The 20,990-nt window shown below is 34.9% G+C and overlaps 1 non-coding gene and 1 pseudogene across 1 annotated transcript; both read left to right on the forward strand.

The window, feature by feature from the left end:
* Positions 1 to 396: 396 nt before the first annotated feature.
* On the forward strand, positions 397 to 20,768 carry LOC150021215 (beta-hexosaminidase subunit beta pseudogene; annotated as a pseudogene).
* LOC150021216 (small nucleolar RNA U13) lies at positions 1,822 to 1,925 on the forward strand. Its single transcript, XR_016513778.1, has one exon. It is a non-coding gene; the product is annotated as a small nucleolar RNA U13 (small nucleolar RNA).
* Positions 20,769 to 20,990: the final 222 nt, after the last annotated feature.

The following is a 20,990-nucleotide window of genomic DNA, read 5'->3' on the forward strand; positions in this document are numbered from 1 at the left end:
GCTTTCATACACACACACACACACAGACAATAGGTTTGATTGGCATTGTGTGGCCACTAGAATTATTATAACTTACAGATATGATGGAATGAAAACCTCTAACTTAAAAAAAAAAATAGACACAAGCCTACCTGACTGTTTCTGATTATTAAATATCTCATCTCCAAGACAAGCACTTGCAAAATTACCAAGAGGGAACCTTAAAAACTGAAGTGATTTCTTCCCATGGGGTGGGAAATTTTTCATGTTTGAGGGAAAAAGGAATCTTCATTTTAAAATTAAACGTTGAAGTTTGCAAATAAAAGCAGAATAAACTCTCAGTTCAGAAAGAGAATGCTTGGAGGAGGTTAGTCACTTTTGAGAGAGCTCTATGGGACTGCTGAGCCAGTACTCTCGATGCACAGGGACAAGAAGAAGGACCAAAACGGTGCTGACCCCCAGACAGACAGTGGGCCTCGGCTCCCTCTCTGCGCTTCTTTCTCATCCTCTGGCTCAGTCTTACCACTCACCGGTGTTTCACTCTGTGTAGGCCAGTTTGCGTCTGCTTTTCTTTCTTCCTCAATTTTTTTCTACTGTTTTTCTCTACGTCCTCTCACCCATCCTCTAATTGGCAATAATGTAGCATGGAGATATATTTACTTTTGTTAAACATATTTAAAATATCCACGTTTCCCAATTTTAATTTTAAAAGTCATTCACTGATTTGAACACATTATGGTTGTCTTCAAAAAATTGTGTTTGTTTTGAATGTGCATGTGGCTTTGACCTATGAGGCTTAATTCCCTAGGAAGTCAGTGACTCACTCATAAGACAAAAAAATAATTCTCCATGCCCCTGATTCAGCTCAAGGAATTGTTGTGTATAAAGACCTAGAGGGACTACTCTAATTAGTTTTGTCTGATCTCCACCTGGTGGCTGGAAATCAGAACACAAACCCTTAATGGAACTGGAAAAGCTTTATGTCTGCAACACAGAAGCCACAAACAATGAGGACTGACCGCATTCTTTAACATCAGTGACCCTACTAAACTGTAACTTATATGAGGGCAGGAGCGGTGGCTCTGCTTGCTATTTCCTCAGGCACACTGTCTTACCTACAGTGAACAACAAACCTCTTATGAACAAACAAGTAAGTATAAGGCACTTTATATATTTTCATTCTCAATGTCTTTCCTTGCCCACCTATTGCTATTATTCTTTTAATATATCATAGTTACACTTTATATATATTTTCATATTTTAATATTGCAGAGAAATTAGAATGAGTCATACAAACTGACTGTGTCCTGTGTTCACTGTTTTCCAGGCAGCTGCTGTGACACAGTTGTCATTGCCTATGCATTCATGAACTTGGTCATGGCTATCCATATTGTCTTCTCTTCTGTGGAGTTGTCTGCATTATCCTATTGAATATGTAAGCTTTACTGCCCTTTAAAATGTCTTCAAAATGCTTACACTATGATTCAACATTGAAGCAAAAAAGTCATTGTATCCAAAGAAAGGCCTAGTGGTGAAGGTGTGAGACTTAAGTTTGGTATTTGTAAAGCAAATATTTGTTGTTGGAGGAATTACTACAACTCTATATTTTTGTTTGGGGGGTTTTGTTTGTTTGTTTGTTTGGTTGGTTGGTTGGTTGGTTTTTGCAAAGCAATCAAGTGCTTTAGAATACCTAAAGAAAGGAAGGTATACACATGAGCACATGAAGAGGGATCACATTTAGTTAAAGAGACATATGTAAAAGATTACCTGTCACCTTTCTACTCAGTAATTGCTGTACAACCAGGAGCGTCAGCATTATCTGGAAGCTTATTAGAAATGCAGATCCTTTTGTAGTTCATAAGTTTGATGATTGGGTTTTCACGCTGTTGCGTGGCATGTGCCTCCCACAAACCTTGTTACAACCTTGGCACATTACCCATCTGACATGAGGAAAAAAAAAAAGAAAAAAATGCAGAATTTTAGCCCCACTCTAGGCCTACTGAATCAGAATCTTCATTTTCACAAGATTCCCAAGTGATACATGTGCTCAGCCAAGTTTGAGAAGCACTGGCATATCACATTCCAAGAAATGTACCTGAATGAACTTGGTGATGTTGCCAAATCCCTCCCTTAGAATAGAAAAATTCTCAAAGTAATGAGAGATTAGTCTGACCAATTATTGCCAAAGGACTTTAGCTGAGGCACTGTATCATAGTTTAATTGGCAGCACTCTTTTTTGTTCTTAGTGATACAGGCATACCTTGAAGATATTGCAGTTTCAGTTCCAGACCACCACAATGAAGCAAGTCATAATCTTTTTATGGGTGGAGAGTCTTACCTTTAATTTGAAAAAAAAAAAAAAAAGCAACATCTGTGAAGCTCAATAAAGTGAAGCATAATAAAACAAGTTATACCTATACATAAAATAAAATAATGGTCCTTCCTAAGCCAGTGGCATCTTAGATTTGATGAAATGCAGTACTATTGGTTTAAGACATTTTTTGCTCTAAGAGCCAAATTAAAATATCAGTGGAGGCGGGGAGAGACAGACAGACAGATGGACGGACAAAGGGCTGTTCTTTAGGAGAAGAAAGGTAATAAACTACATTTTCACAGGTGATCAAAGTACATGAAAGAAATACCACTATGATTTAAGATTGATGGGGAATTAGAAAGAAGGGGAGGCAGAAAAGGAAAAAAATATGCAAGAATTCTCTTCATTTTGAAAGGTAAATTGTCTTTAACATTTTCCATTAAAAATTTCATGATATTTCTTCATTATTCTGGTCCATAATGGGGGATAGTATATTAAAAAATAAACAAAATTGGTGGAAAAGGTACTGATAGGATTATTATTAATAATGATTGTTTTTTTCTTAAATGTCTCTAAGTTTTTAATAGGTTCATACATGAGTGTATAAAAAATATACTAATTTCAAACTATCAGATACATTACTTGATATTATAGAGGTTAATTTAAAACTGTGGGCTCTGAAACGGACTACCAAGGTTCATAGCCCAGGACCAGCACTTACAGTGTGACTCTGAGAAAGATAGTTAACTTCTCTGTGACTCAGTTTCCTCATTTAAAAATAGAAAAAGCAAAAATTATTGTAAAGACAAAACAAGTAAAGCACTTAGAATAGTGTCCTGTATATGAGGCCAATAATATAAGATGTGATTCTTTTCTGATATTATTATTACCCTCAAGCATTAATTCTCCAACAGTGGTCCCCAGACCAGCAACATTAACATCACCTGGGAATTTGTTAGAAATGCAAATTCTCTGAACCCAGCCCAGACCTACTCAATCAGAAATTTTGGGAGTCATAGCCGGCAACAATTTGTTTCAACATGCCATCAGGTAATTCTGATGTGAGCTAAAGTTTGAGAATGCCTACCACTGGGAATAGCCTTTAGTAATGCTTGGGTTCCCTGCTCTTTAGCTTCCTGCTCTTTAGCTTTTTAGCATTGGAAAGAGCCAGTGGAGGCACCAGGTCCACTTAAAATCTTGCGCAGGACCACTCAGAAGGCTGGCAACACTATTAACTGGAATGAGCAATTAGATTGAAAAGCAGGTCATAGTAAGGATCAGGCTACACAAAGTGTAGCCAAGTGAATGGGAAACTAAAGTCCTAGGCAAAGCACTTAAAGCACAGCTACAGTAGAAGCTTGGATGTCAAGATTATAATAATAGCCTGTGAGTACAGGGCACCAACTGCAGTTAAGAACAAGGAGGTAAAATAAGACAGAGAAAAGATGAAATGGCCAGAGGTGTCAAGGCTGCTGAGTTCTGAAATACAACACTTCCCCAGCCACAATAAGACACTGAGCCCTACTGTGAATTTTGTTTAGTTATTCCTTAGAAAATAGTGTCTTTAAAATCTAGGTTACTGACAGTGACAATATTGAACACGTCTGAGATCTGTGGAGAACTACTAAAACTGGAGTTGAATTCCTTCCTAGAAATTTGGAGCTAGTTTTCTTGGTTGTTTAACCAGAAATGCCTGGGCACTGGCTGCCATTCTTTTGATATACTGGATTTTTATTTGCTCCCCTTGGCAATGATAAAGAATGCTCACTAAAAATGCTTTAAAGTGCCAAAGTATTATTTACTGAACTTTAAACATAACTGAAGAGTAGATTAGGAACTCACAGTCATGTGTCTAAATGCTGCTTTTTTGTTTTTTTGTAATCCTGGAGAAATTTTCCAAATTTCACTAAAATCTGTTGAGGAGGCATTCTCCACCCCTTTCCATTCTTCCCCTCCTTTTCCCCAAGACTAGGAATAACCCTCTTTCCTTATCAGCTATTAGATCTGGAGATTTCACTGTCCTGTGCAGGGCATTGTACTGATTACAATATAAATTTTCAGAGAACTTTTAAAATGCTTGCTTGATTCAGTTGATCACATGACATTTTGCAAACACGTAGTGTTACATAAAATCTCAACTAGAAAGAAATAGTACCCCTGATAAGTGGCTATATTGATGGTACTATCTACCTCTTTAATATGTTTCAAATGAATTGTCCCAAAGTAGCCAAGTGACTCATATTCAGTTAGACAATAAACACAGAAGAACTGAAGACTACAGAAGGGTAAGACAAGTATCTAGAGGCTCACAAAGTCTAACACAATATACCAGAACTTTCTTCTAAGGCTGTATGGCTGCTTAGAATAAATACACAAATACCATGAAGTAATGCATTCTATTTACTTTTCTTGTAAATATACATCCTCAAATCACAAAAACATTCCTAATAGCAAAAATAATCCAAAAAGTCAAAAAGTGGAAGCAATCCAAGTGTCTTTCAATAGGTAAACAAGATGTGGTATATTCCTATAATATAATATTATTCTGCCTTAAAGAGGAATATTCAGACATATTCTGACATATGCCACAACATAGATTAACCTTGAGGACACTGTGCTAAATAAAAAAGGTTATTCACAAAAAGACAAATGCTATATTATTCTACTTATAGAAGGTATCTAAAAGTTTCAAATTCACAGAAACAGAAAGTAGAACAGTAACTGCCAGGGCCTGGGGTATGTGGGAATGGAAAGTTATTGTTTAGGTATAAATTTTCAGTTTTGCAAGATGTAAAATGTGGACGAAAAAGGGGCCACATGCTAAATCTAAGAAGCTCTGGGTGGCCTACGTGGCAGGCCCTACAAACTGAGACCAAAAGTAACCACATAGGATGGTCTGACCATATAAATTCTTTTTTTTAAGACAAGATTTTATTTATTTATTTGTTTTAGAGAGAGGAAGAGGCCAAACTATTCTATTTCCTCTCCATTGAATCTCACTTCTTTCCTCCTTGCTATGCCCCCATTCCCCACACTCACTCTTCTCCTCCACCTGCACAAAAGGCCGAATACTCACTGTCTGTTTTTCCACTTCAGGGCATGTGCGTGGGGCCCTGTTCTACACCATTAAAGCTGTGAGGAAGAAAAAGCAAAGATCTCAGAGAGACCTTAGGTAGGAATTGGGGTACACTGTGGATTCAGAGAATGCCCTGAAATATAGAAAATAGTGGTGGGCCCCAATCAGTTTTAGAATATGGGCATTTAGGTGTCAGAATTTGTCTAAGAAAGTTTTTCGTCTGTGGCTAAAGCCTCCTTTTTCCAAGTGAAGGCTTATTGGAAAGGAAGTTGGGAGCGGACAAGCTGGAGAAGCCTGTGCACGTGAGCTGTCATTACAGTCATATGATAAGTATTCCTCCAGCATGTTTAGGTTTCCCCCTCATTATCTCCCAAACACACCCTCTTTGTAACATCATAGATGTTATACCTACACATCCTCACTTGGAGGCAGTATGGAGTTAATCCCAGCTCTGTGAAACCGTAAATCAGAAAAAGTACTCCTGTTTAGCTCACAGGACTGCTGCTAAAAGCCACAAGACATATTTTTTAACATTTACATTAAGAGACAAGATATAAATATGAAAAATTTATAAACTAATAGAGGTCACACAAATGATCCTTTTAATTATGGAATCTAAAAATTACAGTTCTCTATACAGTAAGTGAAAGCATTGAAACAACTTCCTCCAAGTGGGCCTTTGAAATGAATCTAATAAACTTCAAATGCTCCATTTGTGTCTAAAAATAAACCTAGTCAAAGTCAAGAAAACAACAATGTTTGGTAAAAGACATCATACCACATTAGTAAATAGTGGCAGCTGTTAAGATGTTTAATTAAGCCTTGGCTCAGTGATTGAGTGTCGGCCTGCGAACCAAGTGTCTCTGGTTCGATTCCCAGTCAGGGCACATAACTAGGTTGCACGCCAGCTCCCCAGTTGGGGGCGTGTGAGAGGCAACCGCACACTGATGTTTCTCTCCCTCTCCTTTTCCTTTCCCCTCTCTCTAAAAACAGATAAATCAAATAAAAATGACAACAAATTTACCACACACACACAAAAAAGATGTTTAATTAAAAGGTATGTGAAAAGCACATACATAGATTCACCAATTACCAATGTATTGTCTGGGAACCAGTAGCATCAGCCTCACTTGGGAGTTTGTTAGAAATGCAAATTCTCAGGCCCCAACAGAGACCAACTGGAATTAGAAACTCTGGGGTAGGACCCAGTAATCCATGTTTTAAGGAACTCGCCAGATGATTCTGGTGCACTCTTAGGTCTGAGAACCACTGCTGTACCCAATTACTGTACCTATTTGTGTAATAAGGGCTCTATAGATGCTCAAACATTTCAAACACCCAGCTTCAGCTTGCAAGCACTAGACACAGACTCTCTGACCTGAACTCTCTATTCACGTTCTCTGCCTGGGTTATCTGCTTTGTGTATGAATCTCAGGCCATTCAGGGTGGAGGGAGATGCCATCTCCTTTGCCCTTCCTGAGCTATGTAGCTCCTGGGAGACATCTGTGGAATGGAAAGATGGGTCTATCATGACTCCTTCGGGATATTTGCTCACCATGGGACCAGGGGACTCTCAGCCTCCACACCTCGCAAGGGGTTGGGCAATTTCCTCCAAAGGGTCTCCTCCAGCACGTGCCCTTGTCACTTCCAGCCCCAAGGAATCCACTTTACATCTCCTCTCCCCCACCCTCCTCTACCCCAAACTTTATCACTTCTCTGGGTTTTTACAAAAGCCCAGAAGAACAATCAACTTCTGGTTACTTTTGCCTTTAATCCTACAAAAATCCCTGAAGTCTCAAAACCCTAAGGACTCAAAATTTAGAGAGAAAAACACAATTTAAAAATTTCATGAACTATTTTACCATAGGTATTTCCCACTATCACTTAAATAACTTGATATGTATTATTTATTAGACTTTAAGGTTGTATATAAGGGTAAAATGTGAAATGTTGCAACTAAATTGTAACTACAATGGCAAGCAAATGCATATCTTTCTCTTGCTTTACTTTTGCTTTTTAAAATTATCCAATTATTATGGATACATTGATCAAAATATAAACTTTTTTTTAAAACACACAGATTACATTCTCATGGTTAAAAAAAAACAAGTTAATATTACCCATATTCCTTTCCCATTTTGGTATGGATATATCAGTGCACATATGGTTTTATATCCTGCCTTTCTCATTTGTTAATGATTTCCATGTTACTGTATAAACTATTAGTTTACAGCAACTGCATGAAACTGATTAATATATGCACATATCCTTCAGCCTAGTAATTCTACCCCTCAGAATTCTATTGGGTTGGCAAAAAAGTAATATTAATTTTAATAGATATTTTCAGATTTTTTTCCAAGAAGGCTATAACTGTTTACATTACCAGTTGCCGTCTTTGAAAGTGACCTTCCTCTGCATTCTGACAATAGTTCTTTCCAAGTTTTGCCAGGGAATCAAGTAATGTGTTGTACTTAACACAAGCGCTCAGAGCAAACTTATCAGTCTTTTCTTCCTTGTAAATTTTTCATTCCTCCCCACATTTAAGAAAACAAAATGCTTCTGCATTTAACCCCATTCCCTCAATCTCTTCTTCTTAAAACGGCAACTGCCTCAGTCAAGTGCTTCTCTGTATATGACACTGTTGTTGCCTCAAAGATATAAAACCAGTAATATGTAGAGCCAGCTCTTTGCCTAGTGCTGGAAGAAGAGGTCAACCTTCTTGCCTTGTATTCCACCTGAAGATAATGTTTCATCCATTTGACTCCTTTAGAGTGCTCAGTGTTGGGGGGCAGGCAGGGCTTTCAGCCCTATGATAATACATGAGCAAATTCTGCTTAATCTTCTTCCTAGAAAAAGAATGATGAAAAGTAAAATCTAAGGAAAAAGTCCTTAATGCAACTTCATCTTTCAAATTCCTGAAGTGGTTTTCAAAATATGCTTCATATGGAATGGTTTGCAGTAGATTGATGAAAAATGGATTTTCTGTCTCTACAACATAAAGTATTTATACCCTGTGCATATTCTGTAAATCAACACTGCCCCCTGCTACCTATCACCCATTCTTCCATAAAGAATCTGAAGTTTCAAGGGCCCTTATATTTTTCAGAAATTTCAAGAGAAAATGAGGGAAATGATATTAAAGTAGTTCCTTTTCTTTATCCCCAATTCTCACCCCCAATTCGACTCCATCAACTGAACACAAGATAGAGGACAAAATGCTGTTTTTTCCCATTATGTAGATAAAATCATTACAAAGGTAAAGTTTTCTCTGAAAAATTACTATAAAATCCAAGGTTGTGTTAAAAGAATTGTTCATGATATTCATTAAAGAACAGTAAAGCACACTTTATTCAAGACCATTTATGTAGATGTAGGGACCACTGCAATGATGTTTTACAGTGAGAGAGATTGAGTTCAACTCCACATACAACAAGGAAAAGTGGAAATTTATAGCCAAGGAGCAGAGTGGGGTGTCCATGAATGGAAAACTACTAAGAATAAACATCCTGCTAAGTTGACCTTACAGGATTCTTGCTAAAGACAGGTCAGTTATCACACATCATCTGGGGGGTTGTGGAGGATAAGGAACCCAATCAGATATCAAGGTTGGGGAATTCTAACTTAGGATTCTTGCTAAAATTGGATAATGAAAAGGGGAACACAGAAACCTAAAAGTGAGAGCCAAGTTGAGAAGAGATGTCATTGTTTAGACTGTTACAATAGAAATACCACCGACAGGGTGGATTAAACAAACATTTATTTCCCAGGTTTCTGGAGTCTGGGTAGTCCAAGATAGAGATGCTGACAGATTTGGTGTCTGGTGAGATTCCACTTTCTAGTTTACAGATGGCCACATTCTGGTTGTGTCTTTATGTAGTGGAAGAGGCAAGGAAGCTCTCTGGAGCCTCTTTTATAATCATCCTTATTCCATTCATGAGTACTTCGTCCACATGGCCCTAATCTGTCCAAAAGGCCCCACTTCTTAATACCATCATTTAGGGGGTTAGAATTTCAAAATATGATTTGGGGTGGGGAGCACAAACATTTAGTTCACAAGAATGGTCAGAAGACTCTGATTAAAAGTTCAAAGAGACTCTGTCAATAATAAGAACATTTGGAAAGAGCAGAAAAAATTATTGGGAGTTTCCAACAGAAAACTAAGCACTATTTAGAGCCTGAAACCAGAAAAGTAGGAGTTCGTGCTGCCTGTCACTACCAGAACAAATAAATAGAGACAAGGATTGAATTATTTTGGGTGCTTTATTCAGATGGCCGGTGATCTGAGAAGACGGAGGGTTATAGACCCTAAAAAACTGTCGTAACACCTCTTTTCAAGCTGTCCTTTTTATAAGGAGAAGGGTAGGTAAGGGGTTTTGAAAAAGGTTGATTGGATAGAAGGGTATGTAAGAGGTTTGAAAAAAGCTTGATTGGATAAGAGTTGCAGTCTGGTGGTGATTTTCTTAATACTTCTTTATCTGTTGATCAACAACTCTTTACTTGCATCACCACATTCCCTCCCTGAAACACAGTGGCTCAGATACCATCTCCATCATTTGCAGACCCGCTGGGGTACAAAAGCTGAATTGTTTGTCATCCTCCTAGAGTCACATGGTCATGCATTCCAGTTCCTGCAATAACAGCTTTCCACAGACATTAGTCACTTAAGCCTATCAACTAAGGCTAAAGTTTTTTAACTCTTGAATTCTTCTATCAATCCCAGCCTTTCAGATTTTCTGATTCTAACTTTTCACTGCTATTTGACTATTTCACAGCTCTGTAGATTATGATAATTGATAGCAATGCAAAGTAAATCTTGTCTGTAGACATGCAAATATACACATATTCTGTCAAATAGCTGTTCAGTTTACTTTCCACCTCCCCCTGGGAAAGAAAGCAAATTCCATATTCATTTGTAATTTATTTCAGCATTCCTTTAGCTAATAAAACTGTGTACTTATTTGACTTTTCCTTTGAATTGGTTAACATTTTATAGGTTCTTTTATTGATAATGAACTAAATAAATTTCTAACACATGTTCATGTTATATCTATATGAGAGTTATGATTTTAGCCTTGATTGAAAATCATCTTTTAACAAGATCAGGACTCTCAATTCTATTAAGAGAACTAGAAAAACCTATCCTTCTATTTAAAGAATTGCTAAATAAAATATAACAATAATCCCTTAAGTGAGTAGCTAAACTTATAAGTCATAAAAGAAAATCTCCATATGCCAGAGGAAAGAAGGAATGGAAAATCAAGATGGTAAGCATAGGAGATAACACTGTGGCTATCCTAGAATAGATAAAGGGTCTTAGTTCCACAAGAGTTAGAAAGGTGGAGATGAATAAATCAAGCCTTTTGAAGGTCTATACCCTCAGTGAAAGAGTGGATCAGAATGAAATGTGTCCACCAAGTCAAGAATATGTCAATGAAGCTTGTCTATCTCTGTTCAGGACTCTAGTAGAAAACAGGGAGTTTTTTGTTTCTGTTTTTTTTTTTTTTTTAAGAATTTTTAAACCCTGAGCTTATTAGCTCACTCAGTTCTGGTGTAAGAATTTTATGATCCACCTCCTCTTCCTAGTGAAAAATTAACATAAAATACTGTGACATTAGTGACATTGATAGGGAAACTCAAGTGTTAAAGATTTGAGTTATAATTATAGTTGATAGGCTTAAGTGATCAATGCATGTGTGAAAACTGTTATTCCAGGAACTAGAATACATGACTCCATGAGGTCAATAAGCAATTCAACCTTTGTGCCCCATGGGGTCTGAAATCAGTGGAGATGATACCTGAATTGTTGACCAACAGATAAAGATGTACTAGGAAATTCCTCCCCCAGAACTGCACCTCTTATCTGATTAACCTTTTTCCAAAACCCCTTACCTACCTTTTCTTCTCCTTATAAAAAGGTCAGTTTGGGATGAGATGTTAAGACAGTTTTTGAGGGTATAAACCTGCTGTCTTCTCAGATCACTGACATCTCAATAAAGCATCCATAAAGATTCAATCCTTGTCTCTATTTATTGGTTTTGACAGTGACAGGTAGCATGAACACCAACTTTTCTGGTTTCACTATTTCCCAGCTCTTTAAAAAATCCGATGCTCTTCTATGGAAAAAAAATATTTCTACAACTCAGGCCACTGACAGTTTTTACTGAAAATATAGCTCTCACTAAAAATGAGGTTATTGTAAAAAATGGTTAAAGCATGAGGAAATATTCCACCATTAGTGAGAGTCAGTGAATACTCTCAAGTATCAGAACTTAAGATCATTAAAAGGACAAACTAAAGAATAATTATCTTTAAAATTACTTAAGCCCTGGCCAAGTAACTCAGTTGGTTAGAGCATCATCCCCATATGCCAAGGCTTGATCCCTGGTCATGGCACATACAAGAATCAACAAATGAGTGCACAAATAAGTGGAACAACAAATCAATGTTTCTCTCTCTTTTTCTGTCTCAAATCAATAAATTAAAAACATTTAAACAAATAAATAAATAAAATAAAAAAGTTCACACTAAGGAATTATTTCACTCATCTGATGTGGTCTATAAAAGTAAAGTTATATAAAATACATTTAAATAAACAAAACCAAAGAAAATAACAAGCCTTATTTTTAAAAGGCAAATTTGAGGACAATTTTTGAAAAGGAATTAAATAAAAATTCAAAAGTGAAAAGTTATTAAAAAAAATTTTGGAAGCATTATGAATTAGTAAAATACTATTTAAAAAAACTAAAGAGATGATTATCCGACTATAAGATAGATAGCACAAATTATCCAAAATACCACAGAGAGATAAAGAGAAGGCATTATGACTAAGAGATTAGGAGCTGTAGAAGATGGAGTGAGAAGGTTAAAATACTTGGAATAAAAATTCTGGGAGGAAAGAATGAAGAGAGAAAAATTTAAAGAGATATAAAGTAAAAATTTTCCAGTTTTGGTAAAAGACATAAATCCCCAGATTCAAGGATCCCTGTGATCTGGAAATAAGAAAAAGTAAAAATAGACTCACGGCTCCAGATACCTTAGAAAAACTGAAAAACACCAAAAACAAAGAGAACGTCTTTTAACACTTAAGAACCATGAGAGAAAATACATGTGACTCACAAAGAAAGGACAATAAACTGATAGATGATAGATGACTTTGTAACAGCAATAATAGAGAGGCCAGAAGATGACAGAATAACATTTTCTTATTGCTGAGAAAATACAATTGTCAATCTGATTATCACTACTCAACTTATTTTTTAAAAAGAGACAAAATGAAAACATTTTCATACAAACAAAAAGGAAGAATTTATCACTCACTGTTAGTTACAGAAAGAAGTACAGGACTAAAGGATGTATTTCAGGAAGAAGAAAATGGAACCCAGAAGGAATGAGATGTAATAAGGCATGGTGGAAAGTTGGTAAACATGGGGCAATATAAAAACAGCACATCCTCATTTAAAAAAAAAATCAATAATAGATCATTTGTACAAATCTACACAACATTAAACATAAAATATGGAAGAGGGAGATGATTAAAATGAAAGCATATTAAGGTCTTTGTTCAAGAAGGTAGAAGTAAAGATTAATTTTAGACTTCACTTTAAAAGTGTTTGCTGAATAGTACTGGAAGTCCTAGCCACTGCAGTCAGACAAGAAGAAAAGATAAAAGGCATCCAAATTGGAAAGGAAGAAGTAAATCTTTCATTATATGAAGATGACATGATACTGTACATAGAGAACCCCAAAGATTCTACCAAAAAAAACCACTAAAACTGATAAATGAATTCAGCAAAGCAATAGGATGCAAAATTAATACCCAGAAATTAGATGCATTTTTATATGCCAATAATGAACTAACAGAAAGGGAAATTAAGAAAACAATCCCATTCTCAATTGCTTCAAAAAGAATAAAATACCTTGGAATAAACCTAACCAGGGATGTAAAAGAACTGTACTCAGAAAAATTTAAGACTGAAGAAGATACAAATTATAAGACACTTGAATCCTATCAAGATTCCGATGACATATTTCACAGAACTAGAACAAATATTTTAAAGATTTATATGGAACCACAAAAGGCACTGCATAGCAATAGCAATCCTGAGAAAGAAGAACAAGTTGGAGGAATCATGCTATCTAATATCAAACTATAATAACAGTTTATAATATAATGGCCTTATGGCCATTGTAATCAAAACAGCATGGTACTGGCATAAAAACAGACACATAGATCAATGGAATATAATAAAGAGCCCATAAATAAACCCACACCTTTATAGTCAATTAATATTTGACAGAGGAAGGAAGCATATACAATGGGCTAAAGATAGTTTATTCAATAAATGGTGTTGGGAAAACTGGACAAATACATGCAGAAAAATGAGACTTAGACCACATTCTTACACCATACACAAGAATAAATTCAAAATGGATTAAGGTCTTAAATGTTAGACCTGAAACCATAAAAATCATAGAAGAAAACAAAGACAGCAAAATCGCAGACATTGCTCATAGCAATATTTCATCAGATTTATTTCCCCAGGCAAGGGAAACAAAAGAAAAAATAAATGGGACTACATCAAAATAAAATGTTTTTTCACAGGAAAGGAAATCAACAAAACAAAAAGAGAACCCACAGAATGGGAGAAAATATCCACTGATATATCTGATAAGGGGTTAATATCCAAAATTTATAAAGAACTTACAAGCCTCAACACCAAAAACAAACAAACAAACAAACAAACAAACAACCCAATTAAAAAATGGACAAAGGACTTGAATGGACACTTCTCTAAAGAGGACATACAGAGGCCAATAAACATATGAATTGATGCTCAATGTCACTAATCATCAGAGAAATGCAAATTAAAACCACAATGAGATATCATTTTACACCTGTCAGAATAGCTATCATCAATAAATCAATAAACAAGTGCTGGCAAAAATGTGGAGAAAGGGGAACTCTTTTGCACTGTTGGTGGGAATGCAGACTGGGCAGCCACTGTGGAAAACAATATGGAGATACATCAAAAATTTAAATTTGGACCTGCCTTTTGACTCAGCAATCCCACTTCTGGGAATATATTCAAAGGAACCCAAAACATTAATTCAAAAAGACATAAGCACCCCTGTGTTCATTGCAGCATTGTTTACAATTGCCAAGGTATGGAAGCAACCCAGGTATCCATCAGTAGATGAGTGGATAAAACAACTATGGGACATTTCCACAATGGAATACTACTTGGTTATAAAAAAGAAAATTTTACACTTTGCGATAGTATGGATGGACCTGGAGTATATTATGCTAAGTAAAATAAGCCAGTCAGAGAAAGACAAATATAATATGATTTCATTCTTATGTTGAATCTAATGAACAAACTGAACTAACAAGCAAAATAGAGGAAGACTCACAGATAGAAAGCAGGATGACAGCTAAGCTTGGGGGCCGGGTGTGAGGGTGGAGGGATTGAGCAAAAAGGGAAAAGGGCTCATGAACATGGACAATAATGTAGCGACTGCAGGGGAGGGGAGAGAGGAGTATAAGGAGACTAAATGGTAATGGAAAAAGTACAATAAAAAAATAAAGGTGTTCATTGAGAGAATAGAAATGAGATGTATAACTACAAAACACACAGAGATGGGAAAAGGGAAACAAAGAAATCTCAGTCAATGTTTCACACATGGCACCCAGCCTCCCATGACTGCTGTGCCCCAGAAACCAGAAAGGGGAAGAGAACCCTAGATCTCCACTGCAGCCATACCCAAGAATAAAAGTAAAAAACAAGTGCAGAGGTAAGAATGAGAATGAATCTAAAATAAGGGAACTAGTATTCAAGAATGGACCACTAGGCCCAGCTAAGCAAATGTTGGGAAATGAACAATTAGAAACAATGTGTTTTGATGATCAGGAGAAATTGAGGGGGAAGGAATGTTTGAATAAGAACTTCAGGCATCATATTGGTGGGCTTGCAAGACTATTGCATAGCAAAGTTACATGATTTTTCATTACAGTGCTAATAAGCCTGGACATCTGAGCAAAACTTTAGCTTCCAAAACAAGGTACAGTCAAAGGCAGGTTACAATAGTTCCCAAGGATGATGCCAAAATTCATTTTGATGGAGATGAGGATGAAGACATTGATGAGATTTTAATTGAACTCAACATTCTACATTTTGATTTTTCTAAGTATTGTTGAACAATTTGGATTACAGCCACAATCCATGAAGAAGAGTAAAACATCATGAGTAAACTTTGTTGAACAAATTGTTTTCAATGTTTGTTTTAACATATTATATTTCTTTCAAAACTTATGATATTAATTTATCTTAAGTCAGATGTTAAATCCACTTTTTCTGTAATGGAATTTACTTTAAAAAACAAACAAACAAAAACCTCACAATTTCTTCTGTTAGGAAAGATAAAGTGTTACTAGTTTTCCTCCTGTGACCACTTCATCTGATGTATATGAGTGTTTTGATTAAATTCTATGCCTTGCAATTATCATGGATTATGTGTAAATTCCTACGTTTAACTAGTCTGTGCACTGATAAGTCTTTATGCTCTAGCTACTTTGATGTTCTCTTCATATTTGGTAAAATAGAAGGGAGACAGAAATCTGCATTTCATATCACAATGCATCACTTTAAAAATATTGTAGTATCTTGTGGAGTATTTTTCTACTATTTGTGATCACATACATAGTTTTCATAATCATGTGTTGCCACCATAAAGAAATCAACAAAAACCGTTTATAAATAGTTTTGAGAGGTTGGGATTGATAGTAGTTGCAGAAATTGAACACTTGGTGGCACCTAATCATCATCAAAAATACTAAGGTATTAATTTTAATGTGAATGAAAAATTTCAAAAACAAAAAAAACCTTTGTTTTAATTTTTTTCTTCTAAATATGGTGTTTTTAAACTTTCCCTTTGCAAATAATTTCAAAGTTATAAAATGTTGCAAATATAAAAATAGTACCTGGGAGGCAGGCTGGGTGGAGGGGGGTGAAAGGGGACATTTTTGATAGCATGAACAATAATAACAAAAAGAAATAAAAGGAAAAATTGGGACAACTGTAATAGCATAAACAATAAAATATTTAAAAGGAAAAAATAGTACCAAAAGAGTCATATACTTTTTATCCTGATATACCTATCATTAACATTTTATACCACTCACTTTCATCATTCTCTTTCTTTCTGTCTATAATAATTTTCCTGAACCATTTGCAGATAAGCTAACATATCATGAGTCTTTATCCCCTAAATATTTTAGCGTGCATTTTCTAGCAATAAGGATATTGTAAAGAGTCTATCTTTTGATGGTAAGTATTTAGAGAATATTTTTACAGTACAAAAGATTAATATAACAATTCTGTGTGCTTTATGTACACTTAAATTATAATTTAGAAATTAAAATAATTTCATATTAACTTCTACAAAATATGCCTTTCTCAAATCATTCCTGAGTTGGGAGGAAAGGGAGGAACTACAACTTAATGAAAAGATGGTCTCTAATTTCTGACATAAAAGAGTCACAGGTAAAAATTAGAATAATATGTGTCAGCGCTGCTGACATAAATTTTACCCATAAGAAAACCAGAAATACTAAATCTCAATCAATCCAATGGAAATCAGGAGTAAAGGTTAAAAATAAGCAAAACAGGACAATTTTTAAAATAACAAAAGTCGTCCACACTGGCATGGCTCAGTGGGTTTGGCATCATCCCTCAAAGTGAAAGGCTGCCAGTTTGATTCCCAGTCAGGGCACATGCCTGGGTTGCCAGCCAGTTGCCCGATTGGGGATGTGCACGAGGTGACAGATGTCTCTCTCGCACATCTTTGTTTCTCTTCCTCTCTATCTCCCTCCCTTTCCCTCTTTCTAAGAATAAATAAATAAAATATTTTAAAAATAAATAAAAATAATTAAAGTAAAAACACATAGTAAACAGAAAATGATAAATATGATAGTAGAAATAATTCCAAAAGTATTACTAATTATATGTAAATGAAATAGTTTTTTTTTAAACTACATTAAAATATATCAAATATTCAGGTATATGTTAGTTAAAGTGGATACTTAAACATAATGACATAGAAAGGCTGAACACAAAGGCATAGAAAACATACTACACAAACAGAATCCACAAGAAAGGTGACTATATATATGTTTAACATGAAGTATAGATAAAATCAAAAGTTATTATTAAAGAATGGGATAGATACTACATAATGGAAAAAGAAACTATGAAAAAGGTATAATTTAAATATGCCTAGTTAGCCTCAAAGTATTTAAAAAGAAAAATGTATAAAAATAAAATATTAGAAGAAATTTACAAACCCATAAATTTCTATCTATAAATTAAAAACTATTAAAATCTAGATTTTGAAAATATAATTAAAAATTTTATCAAACTAAAAACACATAACTGGACCAAAAACTAGAAAATACACATTATTATTTTCAATCATATATAGAACATTATAAAAAGTATCCACATAGGGATACTGACTGGGAATATGAAACACAGCAACCTTAATGAAAAGGAACTCAATGATACCTAACTAAATTTATCCTTTGAACCAGAAATCTCCTTTCTAAGAATTTATCCCAAAAATACACGTGCAAAAATATGAAAAAAATATATGACCACATATTTTGATTCAATTTATAATAGCAAGAAAAATGCAAAACAACCCAAATGTTCATAAATAGGTAGCTGAATGAATTATGGCACATCCTGATCATGAAACTGTAAAAGAAGTAAGAAATATCTATTTACTGATATGCACTGTTGCCTAGCATATACAGTTTTTATTTTGTCTTCCAGAATACAGTCAAAGTGAACAAAGCAAAGTGAAGAGAAGTACACATATGCAATGCTACCATTTACCTAAGAAAGATATCTATATACCTGTATCTATGTGTTTACCTATATCTCTATATCTATCTATCTATGGAAAATAAAAAAAAAAATTTAAGGGTATTCTCTAACCCAGCAATTCCACTCCTGGACATCTACCAAAGAGAAAAGAAAACACATATAGACACACAGAAACTTGAATGTGAATGTTCATAGCAGCATTATTCATTTTAGCCAAAAATGGAAACAATCTAAATGTCTATCAACTGATAAGTAAACAAATTGTATTATATCCATACAATAGAATATTATTCAGCCATAAAAAAGAATGAAGTATTGATTCATGCTACAAAATGAATGAACCTTGATTACATTATGCTGAGTGAAGGAAGTCAGTCACAAAAGGCCACATATTGAAAAGTCCAGAATAGGTAAATCCAAAGAGAAAGAAAGTAAACTAATGGTTGCCAGGGGCTGGAGAGAAGGGGAGTTAGAGAATGGCTATTAATAGGTATGGGGTTTCTTTTGGGGCAGATAAAATATTTTGAAATAAAATAGTTATGATGGTTACACACTTTGTAAACATAATTTTTAAAACCACTGAATTATATACTTTAAAGGATGAAGATTATCACATATTAATTATATCAATAAAATATTTTAAACCTTATCAATAGAAAGAGGCAACAGAGTAGAAAGGATAGGAATAAAAACTGAATTTCTCTGAATATGCATTAATAGGTTTGATTTTAGAATCATGTAAATATGTTACATAGTTATAAAATCAAACTTAAAAATTAAACAGCAACCCCTAACAATCATTTTATGGTTCCACAGTGAAATTGGTAAAATCACTTAAAAAAGTTCAATTCTTTACCAATGGTCTTTAGACCAGATAGCAAATGAAGAAAACTTTATTCAAGAAATCCTACTAAAACTCAGTAAGAACAGAGTCTGTAGTATCTGAACATGAACAACCTGCTTCCTCCCCCACTCCAACTCAGAGTGATAGAAACTCCACTCCAGAGGGGTGCAGCCAAAAACACAGGGTCCCATCTTCCACCCAATTCCTACTCATGGGACAGAGGTTCTAGCTTGGGTTGGGCACACTGAGAATATTGGAATCTGATTCCCCTCACCCCAATTCATTCATGAAACAGGTTTCCTGCTCAGACAAGCAAGCCAAAGATACCAGTGCCTACAGAGAAGATATTAAGAAATAGGGAATAGAAAAACAGAGAAAATGAGTAAACCCAAGAGTGCTTTCTTTGAAAAGAACAACAAAGTTGAAAAACCTTTTGCTAGATTAATCAAGAAAAAGAGAGAGAGAGAGAAGGCTCAAGTGTAAGAAGAGAATTATTACTCACCTTACAGAAATAAGAATTTTTATAAAGGAATATTATAAACCATTGTATGCTAATAAGTTAGGTAACTTAAATAAAATGGACAAATTCCTTAAAAGACACAAACTAAATGAGCCAAGAAGAAATAGAAAATTTGAATAGACCTAATCAAGTAAAGAGACTGAATTTGTAATTTAAAAAACTATCCACAAAGTTTATACCCAGATGGCTTCACTGATGAATTCCCCCTCCAGTTTTATTAAGATATAATTTAAATATAATATTGTGTAAGTTTATGGTGTCCAACATGTCATATGTGTTTATATTATGAAATGATTACCATTCCCTGGTGGATTCTACCAGACATTTGAAGAGGAATTAACATTTGTTCTTCATAACCTCTTCCAGGATATAAAAGAAGGGAACTTTTGCCATTTTATTCTTTGAAGCCAATATTATCCTGATACCAAAACCAGACAAACACATTTCAAGAAATAAAAACTTCACCAAGATCCTTATCAGAGCATCATTCTTCCAGAGTTAAGTACTAAAGGAAGTTATTCTTTGTCTCATGTTTTTGTACACCAGATAAAGTCTATAATGTGACTGAATATTCCCAATGATGGGGGATTCAAGTCATACCAGAATTTGATAGCCGTGGATATACAGTCTTGGGGGAAAGGTCAGAAAGATCTCCTGACTTTATGTTACAATGAACATCAGTCTGGGACTTTTGGATGTATAAACGCTATTTTGAATAGAATTTATAGCTTCCTGTCTAAATTTTTCAAGGGAATTAGCTTAGTATTTCCAGATCAGTTCACTCATTTGGGAGGAGATGAAGTGGAGTTTGATTGTTGGAAGTCCAATCCAGATATCCAGGATTTCATGAAGCAGAAAGACTTCGGCAAAGGTTTAAGAAAACTAGAATTTTCTAAGTTCACATGTTTTTGGATATTATTTCAACTTTAAAAAGGGGATCCATAATCTGGATAGAGGTTTCTGATGATAAAGTGAAGTTTTAGCAAGGCACTATAGTTAAAGTATGGAAACAGGAAAGTTATGCTAATGAACTAAGTGTAATCACAGCAACAGGCTTTCCTGTGATCCTTTTTGTTCTGTGGTACTTAGATTGGATCAGTTATGGACAAGACTGGATAACTTACTATTGAGTGGAACCTCTTGATTTTTAAAAATATCTGTCAATTTAAATTTATGTAATTAAATATATATATTCCATTTGCTGTTAGTAATAAAATGTATTAACTCTTCTCCCTCCCTCTTATAAGTGTAGATGCAGAAATCCTCAACAAAATATTAGCAAACCAAAATCTCTACCTGAGAGAAAAGGCATCTACTAAAAACCCACAGCTAATATCATCATACTCAATGGTGAAAGACTAAATGCCTTTCTC

This window comes from Furipterus horrens, unplaced genomic scaffold (genome assembly GCF_987537825.1).
Source record: "Furipterus horrens unplaced genomic scaffold, mFurHor1.1.pri manual_scaffold_1, whole genome shotgun sequence".
Taxonomy (NCBI): domain Eukaryota; kingdom Metazoa; phylum Chordata; class Mammalia; order Chiroptera; family Furipteridae; genus Furipterus; species Furipterus horrens.